Source organism: Mixophyes fleayi, chromosome 5 (assembly GCF_038048845.1).
Source record: "Mixophyes fleayi isolate aMixFle1 chromosome 5, aMixFle1.hap1, whole genome shotgun sequence".
Lineage (NCBI taxonomy): Eukaryota > Metazoa > Chordata > Amphibia > Anura > Limnodynastidae > Mixophyes > Mixophyes fleayi.
The window spans coordinates 214,889,419-214,910,869 of record NC_134406.1 but is presented as its reverse complement, the minus strand read 5'-3'; positions in this window follow the sequence as shown (position 1 = coordinate 214,910,869).

Below are 21,451 nucleotides of genomic sequence, written 5' to 3'. Positions count from 1 at the left end.
AAACTGCTGCTATTTGATCTATTTTGCCATTCAGAACATAAGAGAAAGCACCATTGACATTTAAAATATTTTGAAAATCATTATTTATCAATAAAGGGACAAAATAAATTTAATATTAACTTATGGGGGAATTTTTTTAAAATATTTTTTAAAGGGAATCTATTATAGCATTATATTATGTGGGAAATGTGAATATATAATATAATTAACTGATTGTTAATGGTGGATATAATTATTTATATTGCACAATTTGTCATTACATATTGTCCGAATAATATAATAATTTTATCCCCTTAATATAATGAATTCTTTTTCCCCCTCATAAGTTATTATTTAATTCATTTTGCCCCTTAATCAATAAATGACGATTGCCAACCTAATTGAAATGTCAATGGTGCTTCTTTTATGTTCTGAATGACAAAATAGTTCAAACAGCATGTTTAAGCTATCCAGCCATTCTGAAGCAGGTATTAAAACTGTCCTGTCATTTGGATGGCGGTTTCATTGAAACCGCTGGCAGTTTAGCTTATTCAATCCGCCAAACATCGCCAGTCATTTTAAATTGAAGCCTCAAGCCGCTCAATAGTAAATGCGGTGGTTTGGACCACTAAAAGGTTCATTGCTTGCTTGCAATACATTGATTATTTAACCAGCTTTCCTCCAATCACAATCCAAAGGTTGATTAAACACCTGAGTCACATCAGGTGTGCATTTCTAAATCAACCTAGGGAATGAGTATATAATAACATTCAAATATTTTTGTATATATTTAGATCATAATAAGGGCATCATTAATCATGAATCAAGAATACTTTAAAATATAGAATAATTTTAGTTATTCACATCAAATTGTTACCAAAAGAACACATAATCATTCAGCATCTAACATCATGCCAGAAAAATTTGATTTATACACCAATTAGAGATTACCGTATATACTCGAGTATAAGTCGACCCGAATATAAGCCGAGGCACCTAATTTTACTACATAAAACTGGGAAAACTTATTGACTCGAGTATAAGCCTAGGGTGGAAAAGAGCGCTAATTTAAAAACCTAAATAAAAATGATAGGTTCAATCTATAAAATCATTTTTAGCTAAACCATAAATAACAGTAGATGACAAGGAACATTCATAAATGATTATAAAATCATTGGCATTGGGTACAACCTAACCTAAATAAAGGGGTAGGGATATACATTTAGGGATATAAATGTATGAACATGGTGGCTGTATTGTTTGTTTGTTGAGAGAGAGAGAGAGAGAGAGAGAGAGAGAGAGAGAGAGAGAGAGAGAGAGAGAGAGAGAGAGAGAGAGAGAGAGAGAGAGAGAGAGAGAGAGAGAGAGAGACACTAAAACGCCATCTTACCATGAAACTAAATCCCTCCCAGGTAGTTTTCACATTATTTATCAATATCTGACTGCCATATTATGTATATCTATAATTTGGTAACAATTATACAGCCCATGTTCAATGCTATTTTGTGATCATTTATTCTTGTTCAACTGTACTACACAATATGTTAATCTCCATATAGGTCAGATTATTAACTGGAGTTTGTGTAGAAATGGACATTCTCACCTTGTTTTCGTCTACAACTTCCTTAGAAATGTCCTGAATAATTTCTGGCCACAGAACGAGTAAAATTATCTGCAAAGGCCACACTGCTACTTTTCGTTTGTTGCTTTTAGCAAAACTATCCACCAGGTCAAACAATTTCTCCGCACAGTCTTGAGAGAGAGAGAGAGAGAGCGCGTTTCACTTACCCGGCAGTGGAACGCATATGCGTTCCAACAACAGGAAGTTCGGCATTTGGAACGCAAGTTTGCGTTCCAAATGCCGAACTTCCTGTGTTGGAACGCATATGCAGAAGTTGAAGCCGAGGGACCGGACACCAGGTAAGTTCACCCGTGTATAAGCCGAGTGCCCTTTTTCAGCATACAAAAGTATGCTGAAAAACTCGGCTTATACACGAGTATATACGGTATATATATTGTAACACTTATTCTCACAAACATCACCATAGATTGTAAAACATAAAAAGTTAAAAAAACAAACCTAAGGATATAGAAGAAATGAGAATAAGAACTAAAAAAAAGAGTAGATCACAATAAAAACAATAACATATACACAGAGCTGGATTTAGACCTCATGGGGCCCTAGGCAATATACTGGTTTGGGGCCCCCTCCCTGAAAAAATCCATAGCACTATAGTTTTTATAATAACATATATCCCTATTCAGGGGCTGGCTGGCAGACTTTAGCCCAGGGGGCAAGCACATAGCACTGGCCCATAAGTAGCGGCCCATTTTTTAAGGTTGGTCTCACCGCCGGCCCTGTGAGAACCCTCTGGGGACCGCTGGGCCCTAGGCAATTGCCTAGTGGTAAATCCGGCCCTGCATATACAGTATGTTAAACATCAAAGCATTCCACGGCTCCCATCCAGGGTAGGACCCAAAGACTCTTGCATAGCAAGAGCATTCATGTAATGAATTTTGAAAAGTAAAGTGTGTGTGTGTATATATATATATATATATATATATATATATATATACACACACACACACACCATGAAGTTGAGAGTCATATAGGCCTCCTAAGTTATTAACTTTAATATCCATACTTTTTTTCCAAACAAGAACGTTTTGACCCGACAGATGTACGCAACCACTTCATCCCACTCAGGACATCTCTTAATTTGGCACATAGAACATCCTACAGTACACCTTTCTTTTAAATATCTTAAAGTTTATTGCTTTCCCTCTCCAGTCTCATTAAGGATAAAGACTTACCTTTCCTTAAACTAATCCAACTCCTGGGAAGCCATTTAACTCTATCTTCTCATTCAAACCTGCTGGGAAATTCATTTTGCTACTCTGTTACCCAGTTTTCTATGACTCTCAACATAGACTCTTTTAATACTCTCAATCCCTCTAATATTGGAAATATATCCACCATGCTAACAGAGCAACGAAAGTCTTGAAAGGCTATGGGACACTACTGTCCTCATAATGTTACAACTGTGTTCAAGAAAGCAAATTTTCAGTGTCTATGTCATACGTCCAACATATTGCTTTCCCCACTTACAATCAAAAACACACATAACGAATGACATTGATAAAACTTTCATATATAAACATTTCTTTTATTACAGACGACTTCAGTTCCTGACTACTATGCTGTAAAAAAATTGCATGTAATGTATCGACTTCTGATGCAAAATGGTTCTCAGTTGGCCATGATAGATGTTCAAGTCTCCCATCATTAATAGCTTCTTTAATTTTGCTAATAATAAAAACTTGGAGCCAGTGTTCACTTTTATGAATATCATAATGTTTTTTACAGGTAGCAGAGGTTTCAATACACAATCTAGTTTAAGTAATGTTTAGGTAGTTTTTTTTAATAATATGCCTCACTTGATGTGAATAAGAGCTGTATTTTAAAACGAAAGTTAAAGATTTGTCAGTCTCAGATCCCGGATACTGTCTAAAATATTTCTTAGTGATTTCTGAGATTGAATATGGTAATGATCACCATTTAAAAGCTTTTAATGAATGTCACATTGGAACAATTGTGATAATGGTATAAATGAGGGTGGATATAGTCCATGCATTATAGTGCTCAGTACAACTCAGTATATGGTATGGTATAAAGAATGGTTGCAATCATTCATGGGATTTGTACTGTCCTGCATAAAAACATTGAGAAGTACTTATATCTATGTTCAGTGTCCCAAAAAAGTATTGTAGTTTGTGTTGCATATTACTTTTAGATGCTGTCATATGTGGGATGTAACTCTTTTGTACTTCTTAGTAATACATGCTTTTCTGGATAACTAACTATGTAGATGTGATGTATATAAAAGTTTACATGTGTACAACTCCTGAAATTGTCCCAACAACACATGATTAAGCAATCATTTGAAAACCCAAACACAGCTTTGGTCATCATATGGAGTTTGTATAATTGCATTATTACAATATATGACATGATCAAGTATGTATTATAATACATGTAAATGGGCACTGTTTATTGAAATTTCCATATAAAATATTTGTATGAATAACAAATACTGACATAGTTACATAATAAATATCTCCACACTTCCATAGAGCCAATTCCTGAGTAATGAATGGGCTCCTCACTCATCCATATTAGCAGGTATGTATGCCTTCAGACAAGTCTTATTTAATTAAACATGTAAAGTATGTCACATTATCACATTTTCAGATAGGCCCTGGTTTATGTCTGAAACAGGAGCACTCAGAGAATATTTGGTTTAAAGCTTCTCAAACTGTCGCACATCAAACTAAATTTCATGTAAATCACAAACTGATATATTCTGCTGTTTGTGTTGATAAACCACATGCTGAGGTTTGTGTTTCAAAAACACGTAGTAAACCACAGGTCATTATATTTCTACCAAACAGCCTAGTGAGCATAGAAAAATGTCTTCATGCGATTACAACTTTATCTAAAAAAATCTTCAACGTTACAACAAGTTCTGAAACAGGAATATTTATTTTTCATTTCAATATGGCCTTTTATAATGACAATAGTGTACTTTTCATGGAGCTTCATTTAAAATAAACTTATTTTCTACCTATGCATGGCCTGTAGGAAAAAATAAACTTATTTGGTTTCCAGATACAATAACTCCTGGGGGTAAATGTATCAAAGTGCGATTTTGCAACTCCAGCGATTTTCTCGGGAGAGTTGAAACTTGCCGATGTATGAAGATGAGATTTCATGCAAAATCGCCAGAGTTCTGCTTCTGTCAAAATCGCTACTTGCAAAATCGCCAGAGATCAAACTCCCGATAGCAGCGTGTTGTATAAACACATCACTGTTACACTGACCTGTCATACAGCTGCCGGAGCTCTGGCAGCTGTCAAAATGGTAAAGAGCAGATAAAAGTTTAAAAAAAAAAAAGCGTGAGGTCCCCCCACTATTCATGCTTAACCCTAGTGCTGCCTGACTAGTGCTGGTCCCGTGAAAATCAGGGAAAAATTTTGCGTGGGGTCGCTACTTGCGTAAGCTGTATTTACTGTATTACAAGTAGCGTTGCGCATGCGCTCACGCTTTTTTTTTTTCAACTTTTATCTGCTCTTTACCATTTTGACAGCTGCCAGAGCTCCGGCAGGTGTATGACAGGTCAGTGTAACAGTGATGTGTTTACAACTCACTGTTACAACACAGGAGAGTTTGCCAAACACAGGAGAGTTAGCTAAACTCTGCAGTGTGTACATCGCACAAAATCACCAGAGATGACCAGCGATTTTGAACATGAGTGTCAAAATCTCAGCTTGATACATTTCATGTTTTTTTTTCAAAACTCGCAGGTAAACACCCGCCATTTGCCGCGATTTAAACACGCTCGCAAACTCGCACTTTGATACATTTACCCCCTGAAGTATAGACAATATTGGTCTATAATTCTCTGTAAAACATTAAAGGGTATAGTTTTTATTTATATTAAGATATTGTATGATCAACTTTGGCAATACTTATTAAACATTTAACTAAGAGTAAAAATCAATAGAACAAGGGGGCGCTTCCATAGTGTAAAATAATTTACCATTTTATTAAGCCACATATAAAACAAATTATACAAGTACCAAAGGTACAATATGTATAGGCATATATTATCATTATCATCAACATCAACATCATCAACGTTTATTTATATAGTGCCAGCGAATTTCGTAGCACTTTACAATTGAGAACGAACAATAATAAATATATATATATATATATATATATATATATATATATATATATATATATATAATATTGTACACCTGGTACATGCAGAAAAGGTTTTGTACGTGGTTTATTTTACACAATGGAAGCGCACGCTTGTTTGATTGATTTTCAGATTGTGCATTTTATTGTGTGGAGACTGGGTAATAAAGGGGAGGACGCAGAGATTAAAATCCACCTGTTGAAGAAAGAAGGAAAAATTTTGTTCAGTTGGAGGAAAAACAAACAAGGATTTTATAAGTTTGGACTTGAATATATTCCATGTGTTTTCCAAATTGATCATTTGTGCCCTGTTATATTGTGTTTTTTAGTAACAGTTGGCATCATAGGAGTTAACATTTTATCATTCTGGCAGCTGAATAAGCTTACAAGAGCATGCCTTTACTATACATATATTAGAATCCTATTTATAAAGGGCAAGGGGTAATGATAATAAAACAAAGAAGAAATCATACAGTTCTTGGAAAGAATAAAGGCTATGGTAATCTAATCAAATAATGGATTAAGCACAAAGCAAAGCCTAGGAAGGATTAGTTAAAAGTAAATTATCACTGTAACTTTTTGCAACATAACCATTCTAAGAAGTGAGTCTCATATCTTTGGTGTCCTTGTAAACTCTACAGTGGAAGGTAAATCCCCTTAAAAGCAATTAGCTCAGTAGAATGTGCAGTTTTTTGATTACTAAAAGCATTTCGATTATATTTGAATGTGATGTAGTAATAATACCCAAGTGACCTGAATATATGTAAAATATCATATACAATGTATCATTGTGATTAAACATTCAGTAAATATAAAAGAAACTTTCAGTAAATGTAAAACAAAGTTGCATATGAGGCTCAACTTATATAAGTTACTTCTTTGTATCTCGTGACTTGAATTAAAGCACTCAGCTTGCGTATTTTTATATGGTCACGGAACTCATTGTTGACTTCTCATATTCTTTTTTATTTAATTTCTATGTATAGCTCCATATTTTTAGAATAACTAATTCTTATTCATGCATTGTTTTATTTAAACATTTTTCTACTTTTCTACAATTCTGTGAACTCTAAGGTCCAAGATCTACTTTAATAAAATTTGTGCAAAAGCTACACAGCCAAACTGAAGATGACAAAGGTCATTTATGAACCCCTAAATCTGTGGGGTTGCAATGCACTTCTTTGTGTGCAAATGCACCTAATTATCTATATCACAAATACAAGGAATACGCCTACATTCTGGTCTCTGGATCTGCACCTGTAAAAGTGATTTGTGTACATCTTGCTGGAAATTTTCATGGGTAATGCAATAACAATGTCACTTCAAATACTACCACTGCAGGACCATCCTTATCATTAGCTTCATCTTTTCAGTTTCTTTTACCTGTTTTTTCAAGCTTTAGCTCCTGCTAAAACTAGAGAAAGGCTACCTTTAGTATCAAGGCTATTTATGAAAACCCCCTTTTCAATTATGACTATTGGCGGCTATCAAATCTTCTCCAAACAAAGAATGGAAAAGCCTATTTAACAATGGCAGCATTAGTAAGTAAAAGTCCATCTCAGGATGGCAACAGCAGATGCACCTACAGAAAACATTGTTTATTAGCAAAATAAAGCATTTGTTTCTTTTATTTTTTCATTATTTTTTATTATTATTTTTTACCATTTTTTTTATTTTAAACTTTCTGGGCTTTCAGTTCCAGTGTGTATGTGCAACTCAGCATGCAGGCTCACGCTTATGCAGAGGGACCCTATACTAGTTTGTCAAGTGGTAGGACTCCTCTTACCGCTGCCAGCCATTATCGCTGGGGTGATGAGCAATGCTCAGCTGCTTCAGTGACAATGATTTGTTAAATCAGATTGAAATGTAATTTTCCGTCACTGTGATAAATAGTAATAGAAAATCTAGGTTATCACCTTGGCATCATAAATGGGCCGCTATGACTTAAATGAAGCATTGCAGTTTTGTGTTAAAATGTTTTTATTGCACTATTTCACGTGTACCTAGAAATTTCCTTTTCCACTATCTTGAAAGACAAATATTGACATATGTGAAAATAAAATGCTCTTGTTCCCCTATTAATGAGTAAACGCCTCCCTAAGAACACTCTCTACACATTTTGAATCTTGATTCAAAAATGATATCCCACAAAACGAAATCTAAATTGCATGTGGGTGCATTGTTGCATTTATCTAGAACTCGACAAGGAACTCCTTAAATGCCTAGTCTTCTAAAAAAAAATTCAAACTATTGCAATATTTTAGACATTGCCCGGCCTGAATCATTAAGGCACGTATTCTGATCGCAACGTATCATGTACTCTGCACACTTAATTTAAATTTTGCAAAAAAATGCATTCAGTAATCCCAAATCATGTGAGAAAATGTCTTATGGTCTGATAAGACCAAGATTTAACTTTTTGGCCTTAATTCTAAAAGATATCTTTGGCGCAAAGACCACACAGCTCATCACCCAAAGAACATCATGCCAGCTGTGGGGCTTCTTCTTTTCATCTGGTACAGGGCTTTAGTTAGGATAGAGGAGGTAGTTTATAGCTATCTGTATATAAAATCTGCATGCCTTGACAGAAAGATGAAGATGAAGAGGAATTTCACTTTTCAACGTGATAATATATTTAAGTCAATGTTGTAATAAAGACAGTGAGATCTTTCTGGGAGACACTCTAAATACACAGTACATCATCTATGTATCTGCTCCATAAGAGCATGTCTTTGGCGATGGGATTGCTCTTCCAAATGCTAAATTCTTCCCAATATGACATAAAGAATTTTGCATAGCTTGGTGTAAATTTACTTCCCTTTGCTGTCTCACATATCTATTGGTAATATATAAAAACATAAATATTTATGTTCCAGTACATATTTTATCGCTTCTGTAATTAAATCTATTTGTGCTGTATGGATATAAGACTGAATAGTAAGTATATGTCTCACATGTGTACACCCAGCGCTGTTGTCTATGACTGTGTACAAAGATGTAACATCACATGTGAGAAGTGTGTATTCTTTGTCCCAAACCAAGTCATTAGGTATCTTAATACATCTGAAGTATCCTTAAGATAAACTCTTTTGCTTAACCACAGAAGGCTGTAAGAAGTCGTCTACATATTCAGATAGGCTGGATGTGAGAGAGCCTATGCCTAAGATGATGGGTGTTTCCGGTGAGGGAGGAGGGGGGATGTTCAATTTCCTATGTATGTTTGAAAGGCAGTATATGACTGGTATTTTAGGGTGTTTTCTATGGAGATAGTCATATTCATGTTTGTTAAAAAATCCTTCTTGTAATGTTCCTGAGAGAAACATTCCTAGAACCTTTTTAAAGACAAAGTGGGGTAATTTTTTAGTGGTTTGCTGGTTATCTTATACTTTAGTTGTCTTAGTATTTCTTGTTCGTAGTCTGATCTGTTTAGTATCTGAATTCCTACACCTTTATCGGCTGGTTTAATTGTTATGGAGCTATAATTTTTTAATTCCCTTAGGGTATTTTCTTCATATTTAGTTAGGTTTTGTTTGTACTTTTTTACTTTTAGGGGATTTTTTTTCCAATCCTCTTCCATACACCTTTGGAATGTCTGTACATAGGGACCTTTGAGATGATAAGGGTAGATGGTAGATGTTAGATTTTTTATTCTGTATGTGCATATGGTGAGATTTTAGGACTACTTACAATATATGTAGTATTACTACTGGTAGTTTCTTGCAAGAAGAATTTGTTCAGAGTCAGTTTCTGTGTAAATTTATGTAAGTTGATATATTCATCAAATTTATTCATTGTGCTGCTCGGAGCAAATTTCATGCCTTTATTGAGTAGTTGTAAATGTGGGTCACTTAATGTAGTAGTATTTAAGTTGAAAAATCCCTTGTGTACTCATTTCTTTATTTCTTTATTTTGGCACATGTATCTGGTCTCAATTTCTCTTTAGGGTTGTTGGGGTGTTTTACAACTCTATTAGTGTAATATTGTCCAGATGATGAGTTCTCTTGAGTCCTATTGCTAAAAAATTGTCTAGGATTTTATTGTCTTTTTCAATGGTAATATCGTGTAATATGAGATCCTGGGAGCTGATGATATTATCCAAAAAATTATTTTTGGTTTGTTGAAGACTTTGGTCTATTATTTTGGCTCCCTTTCCAAAAATGTCCCATGGTCTCCCTGCATAGCTTTTTTTATTGTCCTTTTTTTAAAACAATTTCACGTTTTTTGATTCTTTCGAATCGTTTTATTTCATTCCCTATATTTAGGGGGTTCAGAGGTTTGTAGACTCTCAACTTATTTCCTACTCTTGGTAGTTGTTTGAAAAGTGGTGATCTCATATGGTGTGATCTAGGTTGGTAAGCTGGATTTGTATTTTAGTATTTTTTGGTGGTGGTTATTTGTATTGGTAATGGTTGGTTTTCTTCTTATCACTATGTTCTTTCCATGTCCTCACATTCGTTTTAATTGATTGGGGGTTTCTGTCTCCTAGCTTGAAATCTCCTTTTTCTTTTTTGATTTTTTTTCTTCATTATGTTAGGAGCCGCGGTGACCGCAGGCACCGCCGTGACTCACTACCCCTCTCACTGTCATCCCGGCCATCTCCATGACAACTGGGAAGTCACTTCCGGGTATTTGGCCCGACCATTGCCAGGGCAATGCCCGTACGCCAAAATAAATACTATTGCGCCCTGGCAATCAGAGCATCCGGGCACATGCGCAGGAGATCACCACAGCCTGTCGGCTGATGCATAGTTCAATTAATTAATTAATCTGCGCCTGAGGACTGTTTCAGGGGAAAGCCCTGATTGGTTGGTTTTTGTATTTAAGGCAGGGAGGGCTTAGCCTCCCTGCCGGTTATAGCGTTTCAGTCCTGTGCTGTGCTGACCTGCTCTTTGATACCTTTCTCCCTGATCTGCTGTTGTAACCATTTCCTGTACCTTGGACCATGCCTGCTTGCCTGTGACCCTGACTTTTTTGCCTGTACTCTGGATTTCGCTGTTTGCCTGTGACCCTGACCCTTTGGAGTGTTATTTGACCATTCTACCTGCTTGTGCCCCCTGACCTCGGCTTACATCTGACCATCCGTCACCATCTACTCAGCCTCCTCTGGCCTGCCACTGCGGTGCTGCTTAACAAACTTTCACTATTCTAGGAGTTAAGTCCTGGGGGCATCCGAGTACCTGTGAGCACATAAAGCTCTACGGGAAAGGCGGCTGCTATAGGTGAAGACCTCTGTCATCTGTTCTGAGAGTTCGTTATCAGCCCGGCAGCCTAACACATTATTTGTATGATATTATCTTCTTTTTGTTTTATTTTATTCTAGGTAAGAATCTCTACGTTTTTGAAATCCTCCAAATGTTCAAAAGATGTTAATTTATTTTGTATGAGTATAATTTCTTCTTATATTTCTTGTAAGGAAGAGTCACTTTCCTCAATAATAAGGTTAATATGTTTGGTGGGACATGAATATAGAGTTTCTGATGTAAATGTAGGTTTTTGTATAAACTAAACCCCCCTAGGTATGAGGTTGTGTTTAATGTTTTTTTTCAGAGTTATGGTTTCCCACCATTGCTCCACTTGTAGTTGTGAGTATCTTTTCCTGTCTAACAAAGTTTGAGCAGAAATTCCCCTCATCTATTGAAAATTTGGGTCTGCCTGTTTTATCATTTAATTTGGCTATTCTGGTTTGTCTGTTTGTATTTTACTGTACTGTATCTCTTTTTTGGTCAGAAATTGTTTATATTTTAATCATTGTGTAATTTGCCATTAAATTTGGATTGTGATTTTTTTTGTGTGGTATACCTGCATTCACAAACATCACTCCTGCACCTGTCCCTCTACTCTTTCCTAATATTGTGCACCTAGGTGATTATATTGTTCAGTTTTGTTTTAGATTGATGTCTAGTAGCTGAAATAGTTTTGCACATTTCATAACTGAATTAAAGAATTACTGTAAACACTGTGTGATGTACAGTATTACCCTAGTTAATAGACTGCTATCATAAATTTATATTGTTTGATTGAACCACCTCTTCTGTGTATTAATCCTTACAACCAGGAATATATAATGTATGTACATACTATATTGATAGCAAATATACATTTATTCCAACGCTAATATCCTACATATGTTTTAAGATCGTTTGCATATTAAACAAAATATATGCTATAAATATTGGGAATAAAAACATTATTCCAGTGACATTTATTTGAGATTCTAATTTAGCAATAGAGCGTTGTCGAGTGCAAACTCAATTTGCTTAATTAAAATCTGTATGTGAACCCATAATGCAATATGTGAATAATAATTGCATTTCTTTGAGGTCTAGACTAATAATATCTGAATTTTGCATTATACAATTAATACATTAATATTTTCAATTAAGAACCCCACTGTATAGACATATAGGAGCATGCTTAATAAAACAGTACAATGTGCACAAATGTGCTGAAACCCATAGCAACCAGATTCTAAAGTTGTTTTTTTTAGGGGGGGAGTTGCTATGAGTTACAGCCCATTTGTACAAATTGAACATTAAATAAATAAGTGACATATTATATTACCCATGCTTAGATTTATTGTCTTAGCGTAAGCTTCAACTGCATTTGATATATATATATATATATATATATATATATATATATATATATTTGTATGTTTTATAACACCAGAATAGGTTATGAACCTTAAATCAACCAAGTTGTGGGAGCTGAGAGTCAGAACACTCACACTGTATTTAATGTCCTCAGGGTTGCAAGATCAATTCAGCTTTGTTGAGCCATGTCAGGGATGTCTATCTTTGGACTTTACATGGCTTGACTTGATAGACTGCAAAAGCATTAATGCTTTGATAAGGTTAAAATGAGCACCCAACCGTCAACAAAAAAACAGACTGACAAAACCACTGTTTAAAGGCTTTGTTTCATGCTGTGGTAACCAACAACTGCTTGACAACATAACCAGTGTAATTGTGCCCTTTTCATAAATAGCCAGTTTTGTTTACCTCTGTATTTTACTTTATTTTTTTTGTACTGCTAAGTAACCTATCGGACACACTTTTTCTCAAAATAAGATTTAAAAATTGCAGGAATAAACACTATAATGAAAATAGTGTATGGAAGCAATGCTTATATTATAGAAATTTATTTTATGGCTAATGAATCGCAATGACATTCATTGAATACTATGGGCCTGGATCATCAAGGAGCGTAAATGACTGCTGCAGCCACATGACCTGGTGATGTCACAGGGACGTTGCTTAGCAACAGCTACACTGAAGAAGAAAAAAAAACCCTCTGCAATATCGGGACAAACTGTAAGTTGGGACAGTCCCGTGAAATCGGGACTGTCCCAATGCAAACGGGACAGCTGGGAGGTATGCCTGCAGCAGTTCCAGGTCTGGTGTAAGTGCTGATCAGGAGCGCCGAGAGGGGGGGTACTAATTACCGGGGCTCGGGTATGCAAGGGGGTCCGGGCCCGCACTGCAGACAACAAGCTTATTTTATAAAAAAAATGTTCCCCTCATTCACCCGGCCGCAAGGGTGCGGGGGCTAATCCGGAAAGGGCGAGGCTAATTGGGACGGCCTTGTCAGTGACAGCCTGTCACTGAACTAATGAGACAGGCAGCCAGGCAACAAATGAGACTGCTGCCAGGCTGCCTGTAATTTCAGAACATGGCCGTGGAGCTATCAGCCTCTGAAGATAAAGTGAGTACAAGGGACTTGGGTGGGGGTGTTATAGCCTGGCTGTCACGACTGTTAGTGGGTGTATGACTGGTAGGAGGTACCTGCTGTTGTTGGCGCAACTCAGAGGAAGGCGCGGAGTCTAACGTGCCCCTGGTATTCACCAGAAACCCCCGCAAGGAAGTATGGACTCCGCTGCAGGGACACGCAGGTCGCGGTCCTTCCTAGAGTCCACAGCGAGATACAAGGGGGTGTCAGACAGGCCGGTTCAGCAACGTTCAGGTAGAGGAGGTACAAAAGGGAAATCCAGAAGAATGGTGAGGCAAGCCGAGTCGGTAATCTTCAGGGAGCGCAGTACAAAGGCAGAATCCAGATAGGGGTGGTCAAACGGTCCGGGTCAAAAGGGTCACAGGCAGCACGAGGAAGGTCAGGAACAAAATAGCAACTGGTACACAGAAACGCTGGAGGCAGGAAGACCTGATACTCTGGCACTGACTAGAGGACAGGAAGGGGTTTAAATAATGTGAGGATCCAATCAGCTTCAGCGCTGAGCGCTGTCATGCCTGCCGCCGGGAATACATAGCGTCCCGTTGCCTAGCAACGGGGCGCGTCATACTGCGGGGGAAATGGATGGCAGGGGGAATCCGGAAATGACGCGTCTGGTTGCCTAGCAACCAGACGCGCGATCACACAGTCAGGCGGCCGTGCGGACGGCGCCTGACAGTATACCCTCCTCTTCCTCCTCCTGTTTGAAGGAACTTTTTAAGAATTCTAGGAGCGTGAAGGTCCTGCTTGTCCACCCATGATCTCTCCTCTGGGCCAAATCCTTTCCAATGGACCAGAAATTGCTGTTTGCCACGAAGAATGCGAGAGGCCAAGATCCGACTGACTTCGAATTCAGTTCCATAAGAGGTTTGTATTGGTGGGGGACGACCGGGAGGTCGATAGAATTTATTGAGTACCAGTGGTCGTAGTAATGAGACATGAAAAGTATTATGACATCTCAGAGAAGGAGGAAGTTTCAATTTGAAGCATACAGGATTAATGACTTGCATGATGGTGTACGGGCCAATAAATCGAGGAGCCATCTTCATAGAAGGAACCTTTAGTCTTAGGTCCCGGGTGGATAGCCATACCTGGTCTCCCACCTTTAAGAGAGGAGTGGCCCTCCGATGACGATCTGCAAAGATCTTGTGATGCTGAGTAGCCTTGAGTAAAGCCGTCTTAGTCTTAGCCCAAATGAGAGAAAATTCCCGATAAAGAGTATCTACGGCTGGAACCGGTGAAGAGGATACTGGAAAAGGATCCGGAAACACAGGGTGACTTCCGTATACAATAAAGAACGGAGAGAATCCGGTAGACTCATGAATGTGTTGATTATGGGAGAACTCCGCCCAAGGAAGGAATTGAGACCATTTATTCTGGTTGTCGGAGGTAAAACAGCGGAGGAATGTCTCGAGATCCTGATTGATTCGCTCCGTCTGTCCGTTGGTTTGCGGATGGTATCCCGAAGAGAATTTCAATTCTATGTTTACTCTTTTACAAAAGGTTCTCCAAAACTGGGATGTAAATTGGACTCCGCGGTCCGAAATGATCTCCTTCGGGCACCCATGTAGTCTGAATATCTCCTTGATAAAGATATCTGCCAGACGACTGGCCGTGGGCAGTCCAGTTAGAGGAATAAAATGTGCCATCTTCGAAAATCGATCAATAACCACCCAGATAGTGGTAAACCCTGCACTGAGGGGTAGGTCTGTGATAAAATCCATGGCCACACTTTCCCAAGGAGCATCGGGGATAGGAAGTGGACGAAGAAGGCCTGCCGGGACTCTTCTACAAGTTTTGTGTTGAGCACAAGTAGTGCAGGAAGCAATAAATCTCTCAATATCGGCACGTACATTAGGCCACCAGAAGCGTCGGCAAAGCAGCGATGTTGTCTTCTTTATTCCAGCATGGCCGGCAATGCGGGATGAATGAGCCCACTGCAGGGTCTTGAACCGGAGATGGGGTTCCACAAATGACCGGCCTGGAGGAGGAGAGGACGTTTTGGTCCTAGTAAGGGCTACGGTATTAGAAGGATCAATAATATGCTGCGGAACCAATGGTCTTAAACGATCGGAATCGTCAAATGAGCGAGATAATGCATCGGCACGTCCATTCTTGGCTCCCGGGCAGAATGTGAGTTTCATGTCAAATCGAGCAAAGAAGGATGCCCAGCGGGCTTGCCGAGGATTAAGGCAACGAGCCTCTTGAATGAACACTAGATTCCGATGGTCGGTAAACACAGTAACAGGAAATATAGCCCCCTCCAACAGATGTCGCCACTCCTCCAGAGCCGCCTTGATGGCCAGTAATTCCTTGTCCCCTATTCCATAATTACATTCGCTTGGAAGAAATCGTCTGGAGAAAAACCCACACGGGTTGTGTGAGCCAGCCGGAGACTCTTGAAAAAGCACCGCCCCAATGCCTACTGAGGATGCATCTACCTCTAGGAAGAAAGGTCGTTCTTGATCTGGCTGGGACAGAACTGGGGCTGAAGAGAATGCTTTCTTTAACGTTATGAAGGCAGACTTGGCCTCCGAAGACCAGACCCTAGGGTTGGCAGTCTTCCTGGTTAACGCTGTAATGGGGGCTATAATGGTGGAGAATCCCTGAATAAATTGGCGATAATAGTTTGCAAAGCCGATGAACCTTTGAATGGCTTTAAGGCCTTGTGGCTGAGGCCAGTCCAGAATAGCTGACACCTTGGTGGGATCCATACAAAGACCTTGACTCGACACGATGAAACCAAGAAAAGATACCTGACTAATCTCAAACACACATTTCTCCAGCTTGCAATAGAGGTGGTGTTTCCGAAGTCTACGTAAGACCTCCTTTACTTGTTCCCGATGAGTCTTCAGATCTTTAGAAAATATTAATATATCGTCTAGATATACTACCACAGAAGTGTATAACAGGTCATGAAAGATATCGTTAACGAAGGTTTGGAAGATGGCTGGGGCGTTGCAGAGGCCGAAGGGCATCACCAGGTACTCGAAATGTCCATCTCTGGTGTTAAAGGCCGTTTTCCATTCGTCTCCTTCCTTGATGCGAATTAAATTATAGGCCCCACGGAGATCTAATTTGGAAAAGATTTGAGATCCACTGAGTTTATCAAAGAGGTCGGAGATGAGAGGTAGTGGATATCGATTTTTGACAGTGATGCGGTTGAGAGGACGATAATCAATACAAGGCCGGAGAGACCCATCCTTCTTCTTAACAAAAAAAAAACCTGCACCCGCTGGGGAAGTAGATTTGCGGATAAATCCCCGTTTCAGGTTTTCTGAAATATATTGAGACATGGCTGACGTCTCTGGACGAGATAAAGGGTAGGTCCGCCCTTTGGGGATGGGTTGGTCAGGAGATAAAACAATAGCGCAATCCCAGGGACGATGAGGAGGCAAGATCTCCGCTTCCACTTTACTGAATACATCCTGGAATTCCATATAGGCCTCAGGAAGGTGGGTTAGCTCGGACTGAGCCATTACTTGACATTTAGGAGGCAAGACTCTAGACAGACATTCAAAGCGACATCCTTCACCCCATGACATAACTTGAGCGTGGTCCCAATCCATCTGAGGAGAATGTCTTCTCAGCCATGGTAGCCCCAAGATGAGGGAATTAATGGACCTCGGCAACACCAAAAGTTGGATCATTTCGCTGTGAAGTACTCCTACCCTCAACCGAACAGGAGAAGTCACGGAGGAGATGGAGCCGTGAGTGACACGACTTCCGTCGACTGCCGTCAGAGATAACGGTTGGGGCAATGGGTTCAGAGGTATTTGGAGCTGCGAAGCTAGATCCGCCGAAATGAAGTTCCCGGAGGAGCCGGAGTCCACAAAGGCCGTGGTGGAAAAGGTACCCTTGGGGGTGCTCAGGATGACAGCCATCTGAAATTCTGGAGAATTTTCTTTAGCATAGGGAGCAACTGTGGATTCTCCTAAAACGGCCTCCCCGCCACCGTTTAGGAGGAAGAGTTTCCCGGTTTCTTGGGACAAACTCTTAGCAGGTGTCCCGGATCTCCACAATACAGACACAGGCGTTGTTTGAAGCGTCTCTCCCTCTCTTCAAGGGATAATTTAGAGCGTCCTACTTGCATTGGTTCGTCCACTGGCAGGATGGGATTTTGGAACTGGGGTGCTAGCCGTGGTATGAACCGTTTGCCAGGAGAGCGTTCCTGCGTGCGCTCCTGGTAACGCAAATCCACCTTGATGCACATGGAGATGAGAGAATCTAACTCAGCCGGGAGTTCTCTGGAAATTAACTCATCCTTAATCCGGTCCACCAGACCTTGCCAAAAGGTTGCCACCAGTGCTTCGTTATTCCATCTTAACTCGGAAGCCAGGGTTCGGAATTGAACTGCGTATTGCCCCACGGACAGGTCACCTTGGCGGAGGTTTAACAAGCTGGTAGCTGCAGAAGCAACTCTTCCGGGATCATCGAAGACTTTCCTGAAAGCTTCAATGAAAGAGTTGGAGTTATGAAGAAGTGGACCCCCTTGTTCCCATAAAGGTGAGGCCCAGGCAAGGGCTTGACCACTGAGGAGGGAGATGAGAAAAGCTACTTTGGTGCGTTCTGAAGAAAAGGCCCCTGGGTTGCACTCAAATTGGATGGCACATTGGTTCAGAAAGCCCCTGCACTTCTTGGGATCACCGTCAAACTTTTCGGGTGTCGGGATGCGTACACCGGAGGCCGCTGTAGAGACCGTAACCACACTGGATGCTGTGGATGCCGCAGAGGTTATGGCTGGTGTAGCGGGTGCAGCATTCTGAAATGTATCGAAGCGGGTAGCAATCCCTTGGACACATTGTAGAAGATGCGCTTGGGCTGCTTCTTGTTGCTCCACTCGTTGGGCCAAATGCAGAAGTAGGTCACGAGCAGACGGTTCACCAGACCCCTCCGTTGTCATGGCCAGAGTATACTGTCACGACTGTTAGTGGGTGTATGACTGGTAGGAGGTACCTGCTGTTGTTGGCGCAACTCAGAGGAAGGCGCGGAGTCTAACGTGCCCCTGGTATTCACCAGGAACCCCCGCAAGGAAGTATGGACTCCGCTGCAGGGACACGCAGGTCGCGGTCCTTCCTAGAGTCCACAGCGAGATACAAGGGGGTGTCAGACAGGCCGGTTCAGCAACGTTCAGGTAGAGGAGGTACAAAAGGGAAATCCAGAAGAATGGTGAGGCAAGCCGAGTCGGTAATCTTCAGGGAGCGCAGTACAAAGGCAGAATCCAGATAGGGGTGGTCAAACGGTCCGGGTCAAAAGGGTCACAGGCAGCACGAGGAAGGTCAGGAACAAAATAGCAACTGGTACACAGAAACGCTGGAGGCAGGAAGACCTGATACTCTGGCACTGACTAGAGGACAGGAAGGGGTTTAAATAATGTGAGGATCCAATCAGCTTCAGCGCTGAGCGCTGTCATGCCTGCCGCCGGGAATACATAGCGTCCCGTTGCCTAGCAACGGGGCGCGTCATACTGCGGGGGAAATGGATGGCAGGGGGAATCTGGAAATGACGCGTCTGGTTGCCTAGCAACCAGACGCGCGATCACACAGTCAGGCGGCCGTGCGGACGGCGCCTGACACTGGCTTTGTGTATATATGTGGAATTGTGTTTGTATATGGCAGTATGTATGTGTAGGGCAGTTTGTATGTGTATGGAATTATGTATGTGTGACATTTTGTATGTGTATATGACATTATGTATGTATATGTATATGGCATTGTGTGTATGTATATGGCATTGTGGATTTAGATATATAGCATTGCGTGCATGTGTATGTATATAGCATTATGCGCGTGTATGACGTGTCTGGGGAGTGACTTGATGGGTGATGTGGCAGTGGGTGGCGTGATGCATGATGTAGCTGAGGGGTGGGGTTATGGGTGATGTAGCTGAGGGGTGGCATGATGTGTACGGGCGGTGGCGTGATGGGTGATGTAACTGATGGATGGCGTGATGTGTCTGGGGGTGGCTTGATGTAGCTGAGAGGTGGCGTGATGTGTCTGGGGTGTGACATGATTGGTGATGTGGCAGGGGCTGGAATGATTCGTTATGTAGTTAAGGGGTGGCGTGATGTGGCTAAGGAGGGTGTGATAAATGTAATATTTTATTATAATGTATGTATTATATACTGCATGATCTGTGCTTTGTATGGTGTTCACTTATTGCTTGCTTTTTCATATTTACATTTTCCAACAGCTCCCAATATTCCAGGATCCATGCAAGAATCCAGTATCAGGTTGTGAAAGCTGCAATAACAGGTAGGTGAGAGTATCACAATTTTAACACATAATAGGGGAATTCAATTAGCCGCGAAGTGTCTCTGGAAGGTCCGCGAGACACTTTGCAATGGAGATTTGACAGAAATCTCCTCCCATTTTTTACTTGCACCACATAGAGATGCAAGGGAAAATGAGCGGAGATTTCTACCGTAATGGCCTTCAATGTGCACTGCGCGATTTCTGTGTGTCACATTGCTGGCACTTGAATCTCCACCAATATGTCATGTCTAAAGAAGTGCAGCCATGCCCATGTTAACCACACCCCCAACATTATGTGGCCACGCCCATATGGAGGCACCGTCGTGCAGCGGTGGCATACAGCGCCCTTGCTGCTCACCTGTGCAGGGGGGGGTCCCCATAAATTGACTGTACAGAGGCCCAAAATTTCTCTTAGTGGTACTGGTGCGATTACTTATGACGATGGCTATGTATGCATGCTAGACCATGTTTTTGCAATCAGGAGCAACTGTAAAATGCATTTTAAGTTTAGTAGATATTGATAACATCCTGATATTGATAACATATTGATATGGGGGTGGAAAATAAAGAAAATAAACAGCTTTTAAAAATAAATTATGTTTTGTCATTAAAATTGAAAATGGCAGTTTGATTAAAGGCAAAACTTGCCTTTATTTAAATTGCTATTTTAAATCTAGCTGGCAATGTCGACGATTTGGCAGAATCATCATCATAATCAGCTATTTATATAGCCCAACTGATTCCCCAGTGCTGTACAGAGAACTCACTCACATCAGTCCCTGCCCTGCTTACAGTCTAAACTTACTAACATACACACACACACACAGACCGATAGCAGCCAATTAAATTACCAGTATGTTTCTGGAGTGTGGGAGGAAACCCACGCAAAACATGGGGAGAACATACAAACTCCACACAGCTAAGACCATGGTCAGGAATCAAACTCATGACCCAGTACTGTAAGGCAGAAGTGCTAACCACTAAGCCACCGTGCTGTCTTAATTTAATGCATTTACCCTCAAGGCGATGGAGTCAAATATTTTTCTAGTCATTGCTGTTCTTTGTGTCAGGTTCTCACAGAATTCTTTTCCTTCTGTCTCATGAAAATATTCTTTTAACTGTTATTCTCCATGTTGTCAGTGTTGTACTTGTTTTTCAGTGTTAGTATGTATCCCTTGCTTTAAGAGTCTGAGAAATTCTTTCCACTTGTTGTTGACGAGGAATTTCTGACAATGTCTGTAATACTGTTGTAATCTCTGTTTTGTATCCTCTGCATATTCCCCATCTAAGATTAAATGTATTAAACTGCGATTTCCTGAAATCACAGATTTTTGGCAATTTTGATGGCCATATTTAAAAGCTAAGATTTGCTTTTAATAATGTTAATGTTTTAAATATGGCCATTAAAATAGTGGAAAATTGTCCAATTTACTAAACTGCAGTTTAATACATTCACCAAGGGCTGGCGCCACCATTAAGCAGCTTTTGGCAGCTGTTTAGAGCGTCTGGATCTGGGGGCCAGCACTGTGGCTGAGTAAACACATTAATAATATCTCTATATTAGTTAACTTAATGCAGGTAGTGTGATCGCGTAGGCCACAATGCCCACCCGCTACTTCCCCAGGTCTGCATTGCGGTGCAGCTATAGTGCAGCACTACATTTTAGCATCTGCTCGGTGCCTGGCTCTTCCAGCATCGTGAAGTCACTACGCTGTCAGTGGAGAGG